The sequence below is a fragment of the Pseudopipra pipra genome, chromosome 3 (genome assembly GCF_036250125.1).
Source record: "Pseudopipra pipra isolate bDixPip1 chromosome 3, bDixPip1.hap1, whole genome shotgun sequence".
Taxonomy (NCBI): Eukaryota; Metazoa; Chordata; class Aves; order Passeriformes; family Pipridae; genus Pseudopipra; species Pseudopipra pipra.
In genome coordinates, this window is record NC_087551.1 from 115,709,228 (window position 1) to 115,720,602 (window position 11,375).

Here is an 11,375-nt window from a genome sequence, read left to right on the forward strand (position 1 = left end):
CCAGGCCACCCCTGACCCGTGTCCCCAAGGGCCACATCCCCAGGGATCTGAAATCCCTCCGGGAATGGCGACTCCAGCCCTGCCCTGGGAAGTTCATTCCAGTGTTTAACCACCCTTTCCATGTGGGAATTGTTCCCAAGATCCAAATTAACTCCCTCCCTGGTTGTTCCCTTCTCCTCCTGTCCCTCGTTCCCTGGGAATTGGGGACCCCCCCCCGGCTCCCCCCTCCTGTCAGGGAGTTGTGGGGCGGGAAAAGCTCCCTCCTGATCCCTCTTTTCCCCGGGATGAGCCCCTTTCCCAGCTCCCTCAGACATTCCTGCCGCTCCAGATCCTTCCCTGGACACTCTCCAGCCCTTCCCTGTCCTTGGAATGTCGGTGCCAAAGCTGATCCCGGGATTTGCTCCTCACTGGTGACTCAGCACAGCAAAAATTCCCTCCTGGGGACAAGGACGAGCTCCAGGTGACCTTTCCCAGGGATGTGCCGGCTCCAAACCTCTGGAAATCCTCCCTCAACCCCCCAAATTCCCGAATTTCTGGCTGCATCTCTTCCCACAGGGTTTGGATCCTGTAATTAGGGAATGATCATCCCCTGGGGAAAACGGGGCCTTAATTAAAACGTTGGAGGAATTAATTGTGCCCCAGATTCCCTGGATGTGGGAAGAGCCCTGATCCCGAGGGATTGGGCACTTCCATGGGATCCTTTGGGAATTTGGGAACAGCCCCCACCCACATCCACAGTCACAGGCCGAGGGATGAGAGTCCTGGGAATTCCTGGACATTCCCAGCCCTGAAAACACCTGGAAAATCCTCTTTTTATTGGGAATTAAGAGTGTGATAAAGAGGGAAGAAGTGGCCAATCCCTCATCCCACAAAAATCCCTCAGGAATTCTTTGGGAAGAGCCCCCACCCACATCCACAGTCACAGGCCCAGGGATGAGAGTCCTGGGAATTCCTGGACATTCCCAGCCCTGAAAACACCTGGAAAATCCTCTTTTTAGTTGGGAATTAAGAGTGTGATAATGAGGGAAGAAGTGGCCAATCCCTCATCCCACACAAATCCCTCAGGAATTCTTTGGGAATATGGGAACAGCCCCCACCCACATCCACAGTCACAGGCCGAGGGATGCAGCTCCTGGGAATTCCTGGACATTCCCAGCCCTGAAAACAGCTGGAAAATCCTCTTTTTAATTGTGAATTGATGTTCTGCTGATGAGGGAAGAAGTGGCCAATCCCTCATCCCACACAAATCCCTTTCAGGAATTCTTTGGGAATATGGGAACAGCCCCCACCCACATCCACAGTCACAGGCCGAGGGATGCACTCCTGGGAATTCCTGGACATTCCCAGCCCTGAAAACACCTGGAAAATCCTCTTTTTAATTGGGAATTAAGAGTGTGATAATGGGGAAGAAGTGGCCAATCCCTCATCCCACACAAATCCCTCAGGAATTCTTTGGGAATCTGGGAACACCCCTCACCCACATCCACAGTCACAGGCTGAGGGATGAGAGTCCTGGGAATTCCTGGACATTCCCAGCCCTGAAAACACTTGGAAAATCCTTTTTATATTGGGAATTAATGGTCTGCTGATGAGGGAAGAAGTGGCCAATCCCTCATCCCACACAAATCCCTCAGGGATTTTTTGGGAATATGGGAACAGCCCCCACCCACATCCACAGTCACAGGCCGAGGGAAGCGGCTCCTGGGAATTCCTGGACATTCCCAGCCCTGAAAACACTTGGAAAATCCTTTTTTTTAGAGGGAATTAAGAGTGTGATAATGGGGAAGAAGTGGCCAATCCCTCATCCCACACAAATCCCTCAGGAATTCTTTGGGAATCTGGGAACAGCCCCCACCCACCTCCACAGTCACAGGCTGAGGGATGAGAGTCCTGGGAATTCCTGGACATTCCCAGCCCTGAAAACACCTGGAAAATCCTCTTTTTATTGGGAATTAAGAGTGTGATAAAGAGGGAAGAAGTGGCCAATCCCTCATCCCACACAAATCCCTCAGGAATTCTTTGGGAATATGGGAACAGCCCCCACCCACATCCACAGTCACAGGCTGAGGGATGCACTCCTGGGAATTCCTGGACATTCCCAGCCCTGAAAACACTTGGAAAATCCTCTTTTTAATTGGGAATTAATGGTCTGCTGATGAGGGAAGAAGTGGCCAATCCCTCATCCCACACAAATCCCTCAGGAATTCTTTGGGAATATGGGAACAGCCCCCACCCACATCCACAGTCACAGGCTGAGGGATGCACTCCTGGGAATTCCTGGACATTCCCAGCCCTGAAAACACCTGGAAAATCCTCTTTTTAATTGGGAATTAAGAGTGTGATAATGGGGAAGAAGTGGCCAATCCCTCATCCCACACAAATCCCTCAGGAATTCTTTGGGAATCTGGGAACACCCCTCACCCACATCCACAGTCACAGGCTGAGGGATGAGAGTCCTGGGAATTCCTGGACATTCCCAGCCCTGAAAACACTTGGAAAATCCTTTTTATATTGGGAATTAATGGTCTGCTGATGAGGGAAGAAGTGGCCAATCCCTCATCCCACACAAATTCCCTGGGAATAATTTGGGATCTCCCACCCCCACATCACTTAGGGTTGGTTTGAACCCAAAAGAATTCCCACTGGGAAAACCTGGAATAATTCCCTGCCCTCCAAAAGCCCAGGAGAGGCAGGAACCTCCCTGGGCAGGGCCGGGATGGATCCGTGGAATTTGGGATGCGGCCTCGGAGTCACGGAGTGAGAAAAGGACGGAGAGAAAAGGGAAATCCCGGGAATCTCCGGGCGCATCCACGCCGGCCATCCGATGGCTCATTCCTGGAATCCTGATCCCTCAGTCCTGGAATCCTGATCCCTCTTTCCTGGAATCCTGATCCCTCTTTCCTGGATTCCTGATCCCTCATTCCTGGATTCCTGATCCCTCAGTCCTGGAATCCTGATCCCTCATTCCTAAAATCCTGATCCCTCATTCCTGGAATCCTGATCCCTTATTCCTGGAATCCTGATCCCTCATTCCTGGATTCCTGATCCCTCATTCCTGGAATCCTGATCCCTCACTCCTAAAATCCTGATCCCTCATTCCTAAAATCCTGATCCCTCATTCCTGGAATCCTGATCCCTCAGTCCTGGATTCCTGATCCCTCAGTCCTGGATTCCTGATCCCTCATTCCTGGAATCCTGATCCCTCAGTCCTGGAATCCTGATCCCTCATTCCTGGAATCCTGATCCCTCAGTCCTGGAATCCCGCTGCTCTCCTGCAGCTGTTTCCATGGCCACGGAGCTGCTGCAGCAACATCCCGGCACATCCCTCGTTATCCCCCCCAAATCCCCCCTTTCCCACTGGGATCCATTCCCTGGGGCCTGGCATTCCAGGCCCTGAGCCCCAGTCCCTCTCCAGCTCTCCTGGAGCCCCTTCAGCCTCTGGAATGTGCTCCAAGCTCTCCCGGGATCCTTCCCAAATCCAGCCTGGCCATTCCCAGCTCTCCCAGCCTGGAGCCAGAGCCTGCCATTGGATCCATCCCCAGCCCAGCTCCTCCCTGGGAAGGAGTTCCGGGAACAAGGGGGTTCCCTGGGAATCTCGGCACTCAGGGCAGGGTCTCCCTTCCCCTTTCCTGCCTTTTCCATCCCCACATTCCAGAAAAATCCCTCTGACTGGATTCTGAGTGTCCTTTATCCTGGAATCTTGGAATGGTTTGGGTGGGAAGGGGCCTTAAATCCCATCCCATTCCATGTTCAGGGACACCTCCCGCTATCCCAGGGAATCCAGCCCGGCCTTGGACACTCCCAGGGATCCAGGGGCAGCCACAGCTTCTCTGGGAATTCCAGCCCAGCCCCTCCCCACCCTCCCAGCCAGGAATCCCTTCCCAATCTCCCCCCCAAATCTCCCCTTTCCCACTGGGATCCATTCCCTGGGGCCTGGCATTCCAGGCCCTGATCCCCAGGCCCTCTCCAGCTCTCCTGGAGCCCCTTTTGGGAATTAAATCCTTGGAGCTGCATCCCACTCGACCCCAAAAGGGCCTGGGGGGTCCTCAATCCGACCCCAAAAGGGACTGGGGATCCCCAAAAGGGCTGAGGGGTCCCCCAACCGATCCCAAAAGGACCTGGAAGATCCCCAAAAGGGCCTGGGGGGTCCCCGGGGTCAGATTGGAGACCTCCCAGCCCCTTTTGGGGTGGAGTTGAAGACCCCCCAGCCCCTTTTGGGGACCCCCCCAGTTCCTTTTGGGGTGGGGTTGAGGACCCCCCAACCCCTTTTGGGGACCCCCAGTCCCTTTTGGGATCGGCTTTAGGAACTCTCAGCCCCTTTTGGGGACCCCCCAGTCCTTTTGGGGTCTGTTTGGGGACCCCCCAGCCCCTTTTAGGGACCCCCCAGTCCCTTTTAGGGACCCCCAGTCCCTTTTGGGGTCACCTTTAGGACCCCCCAGTCCCTTTTGGGGTCTGTTTGGGGACCCCCAACCCCTTTTGGGGACTCTCAGCCCCTTTTGGGGTCACCCTTAGGACCCCCCAGTCCCTTTTGGGGTCACCTTTAGGACCCCTCAGCCCCTTATAGGGACCCCCCAACCCCTTTTGGGGTCTGTTTGGGGACCCCCAACCCCTTTTGGGGACCCCCAGTCCCTTTTGGGGACACCTTTAGGACCCCCCAACCCCTTTTAGGGACCCCACAACCCCATTTAGGGACCCCCAACCCCTTTTAGGGACCCCTCAGACCCTTTTGGGGTCGCCTTTAGGACCCTCCAACCCCTTTTGGGGTCCCCCCAGCCCCTTTTGGGGTCACCTTTAGGACCCCCCAACCCCTTTTAGGGACCCCCAGTCCCTTTTAGGGTCACCTTTAGGACCCCCCAACCCCTTTTAGGGACCCCCAGTCCCTTTTAGGGTCACCTTTAGGACCTCCCAACCCCTTTTGGGGACCCCTCAGATCCTTTTGGGGTCACCCTTAGGACCCCCCAGCCCCTTTTAGGGACCCCCCAGTCCCTTTTAGGGTCACCTTTAGGACCCCCCAGCCCCTTTTAGGGACCCCCCAGTCCCTTTTGGGGTCACCTTTAGGACCCCCCAGTCCCTTTTGGGGTCTGTTTGGGGACCCTCCAACCCCTTTTAGGGACCCCTAGTCCCTTTTAGGGACCCCTAGTCCCTTTTGGGGTCACCTTTAGGACCCCCCAGTCCCTTTTGGGGTCTGTTTGGGGACCCTCCAACCCCTTTTGGGGACCCCCAGTTCCTTTTAGGGTCACCTTTAGGACCCCCCAGCCCCTTTTGGGGTTTGTTTAGGACCCCCAGTCCCTTTTGGGGTCTGTTTAGGACCCCCCAGTCCCTTTTGGGGTCTGTTTGGGGACCCCCCAACCCCTTTTGGGGACCTCCAGTCCCTTTTGGGTTCACCTTTAGGATCCCCCAGCCCCTTTTGGGGTCTGTTTAGGACCCCCCAGTCCCTTTTGGGTTCACCTTTAGGACCCCCCAGTCCCTTTTGGGGTCTGTTTGGGGACCCCCCAACCCCTTTTGGGGACCTCCAGTCCCTTTTAGGGTCACCTTTAGGACCCCCCAGTCCCTTTTGGGGTCTGTTTGGGGACCCTCCAACCCCTTTTAGGGACCCCTAGTCCCTTTTAGGGACCCCTAGTCCCTTTTGGGGTCACCTTTAGGACCCCCCAGTCCCTTTTGGGGTCTGTTTGGGGACCCTCCAACCCCTTTTGGGGACCCCCAGTTCCTTTTAGGGTCACCTTTAGGACCCCCCAGCCCCTTTTGGGGTTTGTTTAGGACCCCCAGTCCCTTTTGGGGTCTGTTTAGGACCCCCCAGTCCCTTTTGGGGTCTGTTTGGGGACCCCCCAACCCCTTTTGGGGACCTCCAGTCCCTTTTGGGTTCACCTTTAGGATCCCCCAGCCCCTTTTGGGGTCTGTTTAGGACCCCCCAGTCCCTTTTGGGGTCACCTTTAGGACCCCCCAGTCCCTTTTGGGGTCTGTTTGGGGACCCCCCAACCCCTTTTGGGGACCTCCAGTCCCTTTTAGGGTCACCTTTAGGACCCCCCAACCCCTTTTAGGGACCCCTAGTCCCTTTTAGGGACCCCCAGTCCCTTTTGGGGTCACCTTTAGGACCCCCCAGTCCCTTTTGGGGTCACCTTTAGGACCCCGCAGCCCCTTTTGGGGTCTGTTTAGGACCCCCCAGTCCCTTTTGGGGTCTGTTTAGGACCCCCCAGTCCCTTTTAGGGTCTGTTTGGGGACCCCCAACCCCTTTTGGGGACCCCCAGTTCCTTTTAGGGTCACCTTTAGGACCCCCCAGCCCCTTTTGGGGTTTGTTTAGGACCCCCCAACCCCTTTTGGGGTCAACTTTAGGACCCCCCAACCCCTTTTCGGGCCCCCCCAACCCCATTTGAGGACCCCCCACTCCCTTTTAAGGGCTCTGTCCCTTTTAGGGCCCCCCCAAAACGTCCCCCCGAGCCGACCCCAAAAGCCCTTGACCGCCCCCATTCCCAAAATCCCGCCGCTTCCCGGGAGCCGCGGAATGGGGGGCGGGGCCGGAGGGGGCGGAGCCTATTCATAGGCTCCGCCCCCTCCGGCCCCGCCCCCCATTCCCGGTGGGATCGGAGCGGGAATAGGGCCGGGAAGGAGCGGGCGGCCATGTACGGTGAGTGCCCGGCCCTTGGGGTCGGGAATGGGGTCGGGAATGGGATTGGGGTCGGGAATGGGATGGGGAATGCGGGCGGCGCCGTTGGAGGGCGGGGCATCCCCAAATTAACGGGCTGAGCGCCCCCTAATTAATGGGGTCTGTTAATGAATGGGGTCTGTTTGTAGGGCCGGGCATCCCTAATTAACGGGGTGAGCGCCCCCTAATTAATGGGGTCGGTTAATGAATGGGGTCTGTTTGTAGGGCCGGGCATCCCTAATTAACGGGGTGAGCACCCCCTAATTAATGGGGTGGGTTAATGAATGGGGTCTGTCTGTAGGGCCGGGCATTCCAAAATTAATGGGGTCTGTTAATTATTGGGGTCTGTTAATTACTGGGGTGTGTCTGTAGGGCCGGGCATCCCAAAAATAATGCGGTGAGCAGCCCCTAATTAATGGGGTCTGTTAATTACTGGGGTCTGTCTGTAGGGCTGGGCATCCCTAATTAACGGGCTGAGCGCCCCCTAATTAATGGGGTCTGTTAATTACTGGGGTCTGTCTGTAGGGCCGGGCATCCCAAATTAACGGGCTGAGCACCCCCTAATTACTGGGGTCTGTTAATTACTGGGGTCTGTTAATTACTGGGGTCAGTCTGTAGGGCCGGGCATCCCAAAATTAATGGGGTGAGCCCCCCCTAATTAATGGTGTCTGTTAATTAATGGGGTCTGTCTGTAGGACCGGGCATCCCAAAATTACTGGGGTCTGTTAATTACTGGAGTCTGTTAATTACTAGGGTCTGTTAATTAGTGGGGTCTGTCTGTAGGGCTGGGTATCCCTAATTAACGGGGTGAGCCCCCCCTAATTAATGGGGTCTGTTAATTACTGGGGTCTGTCTGTAGGGCTGAGCATCCCTAATTAATGGGGTGAGCACCCCCTAATTAATGGGGTCTGTTAATGAATGGGGTGTGTCTGTAGGGCCGGGCATCCCCAAATTAATGGGGTCTGTTAATTAATGGGGTCTGTTAATTAGTGGGGTCTGTCTGTAGGGCCGGGCATCCCAAAATTAACAGGGGGAGCACCCCCTAATTAATGGGGTCTGTTAATTACTGGGGTCTGTCTGTAGGGCTGGGCATCCCTAATTAATGGGGTGAGCCCCCCCTAATTAATGGGGTCCGTTAATTAATGGGGTCTGTTAATTACTGGGGTCTGTCTGTAGGGCCGGGCATCCCTAATTAACGGGGTGAGCACCCCCGTAATTACTGGGGTCTGTTAATTACTGGGGTCTGTCTGTAGGGCCGGGCATCCCAAAATTAATGGAGTCTGTTAATTAATGGGGTCTGTTAATTACTGGGGTCTGTTAATTACTGGGTCTGTCTGTAGGGCTGGGCATCCCAAAATTAACGGGGAGAGCACCCCCTAATTAATGAGGTCTGTTAATTAATGGGGTCTGTTAATTAACAGGGTCTGTTAATTACTGGGGTCTGTCTGTAGAGCCAGGCATCCCTAATTAACGGGGTGAGCCCCCCCTAATTAATGGGGTCTGTTAATTACTGGGGTCTGTCTGTAGGGCCGGGCATCCCAAAATTAATGGGGTCTGTTAATTAATGGGGTCTGTTAATTACTGGGGTGTGTCTGTAGGGCTGGGTATCCCTAATTAACGGGGTGAGCCCCCCTAATTAATGGGGTGGGTTAATGAATGGGGTCTGTCTGTAGGGCCGGGCATCCCTAATTAACGGGCTGAGCACCCCCTAATTACTGGGGTCTGTTAATTACTGGGGTCTGTCTGTAGGGCCGGGCATCCCCAAATTAATGGGGTCTGTTAATTACTGGGGTCTGTTAATTACTGGGGTCTGTTAATTACTGGGGTCTGTCTATAGGGCTGGGCATCCCCAAATTAATGGGCTGAGCGCCCCCTAATTACTGGGGTCTGTTAATTACTGGGGTCTGTTAATTACTGGGGTCTGTCTGTAGGGCTGGGCATCCCTAATTAACGGGCTGAGCGCCCCCTAATTAATGGGGTGGGTTAATGAATGGGGTCTGTTTGTAGGGCTGGGCATCCCTAATTAACGGGGTGAGCACCCCCTAATTAATGGGGTCTGTTAATGAATGGGGCCTGTCTGTAGGGCCGGGCATCCCAAAATTAATGGGGTCCGTTAATTAGTGGGGTCTGTTAATTACTGGGGTGTGTCTGTAGGGCCGGGCATCCCTAATTAACGGGCTGAGCACCCCTTAATTAATGGGGTCTGTTAATTACTGGGGTCTGTCTGTAGGGCCGGGCATCCCAAAATTAACGGGGTGAGCACCCCTTAATTAATGGGGTCTGTTAATTAATGGTGTCTGTTAATTAGTGGGGTCTGTCTGTAGGGCTGGGCATCCCTAATTAACGGGGTGAGCACCCCCTAATTAATGGGGTCTGTTAATGAATGGGGTCTGTCTGTAGGGCCGGGCATCCCAAAATTAATGGGGTCTGTTAATTAATGGGGTCTGTTAATTACTGGGGTCTGTCTGTAGGGCTGGGCATCCCTAATTTATGGAGTGAGCCCCCCTAATTAATGGGGTCTGCTAATTACTGGGGTCTGTTAATGAATGGGGTCTGTCTGTAGGGCTGAGCACCCCCAAATTAATGGGGTCTGTTAGTTACTGGGGTCTGTTAATTACTGGGGTCAGTCTGTAGGGCTGAGCATCCCTAATTAACGGGGTGAGCACCCCCTAATTAATGGGGTCTGTTAATTACTGGGGTCTGTCTGTAGGGCTGGGCATCCCAAAATTAACGGGGTGAGCCCCCCCTAATTACTGGGGTCTGTTAATTACTGGGGTCTGTTAATTACTGGGGTCTGTCTGTAGGGCCGGGCATCCCAAATTAACGGGGTGAGCCCCCCCTAATTACTGGGGTCTGTTAATTACTGGGGTCTGTTAATTACTGGGGTCTGTTAATTAGTGGGGTCTGTCTGTAGGGCTGGGCATCCCTAATTAACGGGGTGAGCACCCCCTAATTAATGGGGTCTGTTAATGAATGGGGTCTGTCTGTAGGGCTGGGCATCCCAAAATTACTGGGGTCTGTTAATTACTGGGGTCTGTTAATTACCGGGGTCTGTCTTTAGGGCCAGGCATCCCTAATTAATGGGGTGAGCACCCCCTAATTAATGGGGTCTGTTAATTACTGGGGTCTGTTAATTACTGGGGTCTGTCTGTAGGGCTGGGCATCCCAAAATTAACAGGGTGAGCACCCCCTAATTAATGGGGTCTGTTAAGTACTGGGGTCTGTCCCTAATTAATGGGGTCTGTTAATTAATGGCGTCTGTCCCTAATTAATGGGGTGAGGCCCTATTGGGGTCTTTTTTTGGGCCTTCATCTCATTCCCAAGGAACCACACTTCCCAAATCCCTGTTTATGGGCCTTTCTCCCATTCCCCAGGAACCAGAGATCCCAAATCCCTGTTTTTGGGCCTTTCTCCCATTCCCGAGGAACCAGAGATCCCAAATCCCTGTTTTTGGGCCTTCATCCCATTCCTGAAGAACCAGAGATCCCAAATCCCTGTTTTTGGGCCTTCATCCCATTCCTGAGGAACCAGAGATCCCAAATCCCTGGTTTTGGGCCTTCATCCCATTCCTGAGGAACCAGAGATCCCAAATCCCTGTTTTTGGGCCTTTATCCCAATCCCAAGGAACCAGAGATCCCAAATCCCTGTTTTTGGGCCTTTCTCCCATTCCCAAGGAACCAGGGATCCCAAATCCCTGTTTTTGGGCCTTCATCCCATTCCCAAGGAACCAGAGATCCCAAATCCCTGTTTTTGGGCCTTCATCCCATTCCTGAGGAACCAGAGATCCCAAATCCCTGTTTTTGGGCCTTTCTCCCATTCCTGAGGAACCAGAGATCCCAAATCCCTGTTTTTGGGCCTTCATCCCATTCCCGAGGAACCAGAGATCCCAAATCCTTGGTTTTGGGCCTTCATCCCATTCCCAAGGAACCAGAGATCCCAAATCCCTGTTTTTGGGCCTTCATCCCATTCCCAAGGAACCACACTTCCCAAATCCCTGTTTTTGGGCCTTTCTCCCATTCCTGAGGAACAAGAGATCCCAAATCCCTGTTTTTGGGCCTTCATCCCATTCCTGAGGAACCAGAGATCCCAAATCCCTGTTTTTGGGCCTTCACCCCATTCCCAAGGAACCACACTTCCCAAATCCCTGTTTTTGGGCCTTTCTCCCATTCCTGAGGAACCAGAGATCCCAAATCCCTATTTTTTCTTGGAATGACCTTGTTTTCTGGGATCAATCCCAGCTCTGGATCAGGAAACATTCCCTCTCTCCCTGGGCCTTCATCCCATTCCCGAGGAACCAGAGATCCCAAATCCCTGTTTTTGGGCCTGTAACCAATTCCCAAGGAACCAGAGATCCCAAATCCCTGTTTTTGGGCCTTCATCCCATTCCCAAGGAAAACCACTTCCCAAATCCCTGTTTTTGGGCCTTTCTCTCATTCCTAAGGAACCAGACATCCCAAATCCCTGTTTTTGGGCCTTTATCCCATTCCCAAGAAACCACATTTCCCAAATCCCTATTTTTTCTTGGAATGACCTTGTTTTCTGGGATCAATCCCAGCTCTGGATCGGGAAACATTCCCTCTCTCCCTGGGCCTTTATCCCATTCCCAGGTGTCCCAAAAATCCCTATTTTTGTCTTGGAACGCCCTCGTTTTCCGGGATCAGCGCTCCCATAAATATTTGGAATTATTCCCTCTCTCCCTGGGCCTTTCTCCCATTCCCAAAAAACCCCAATTCCA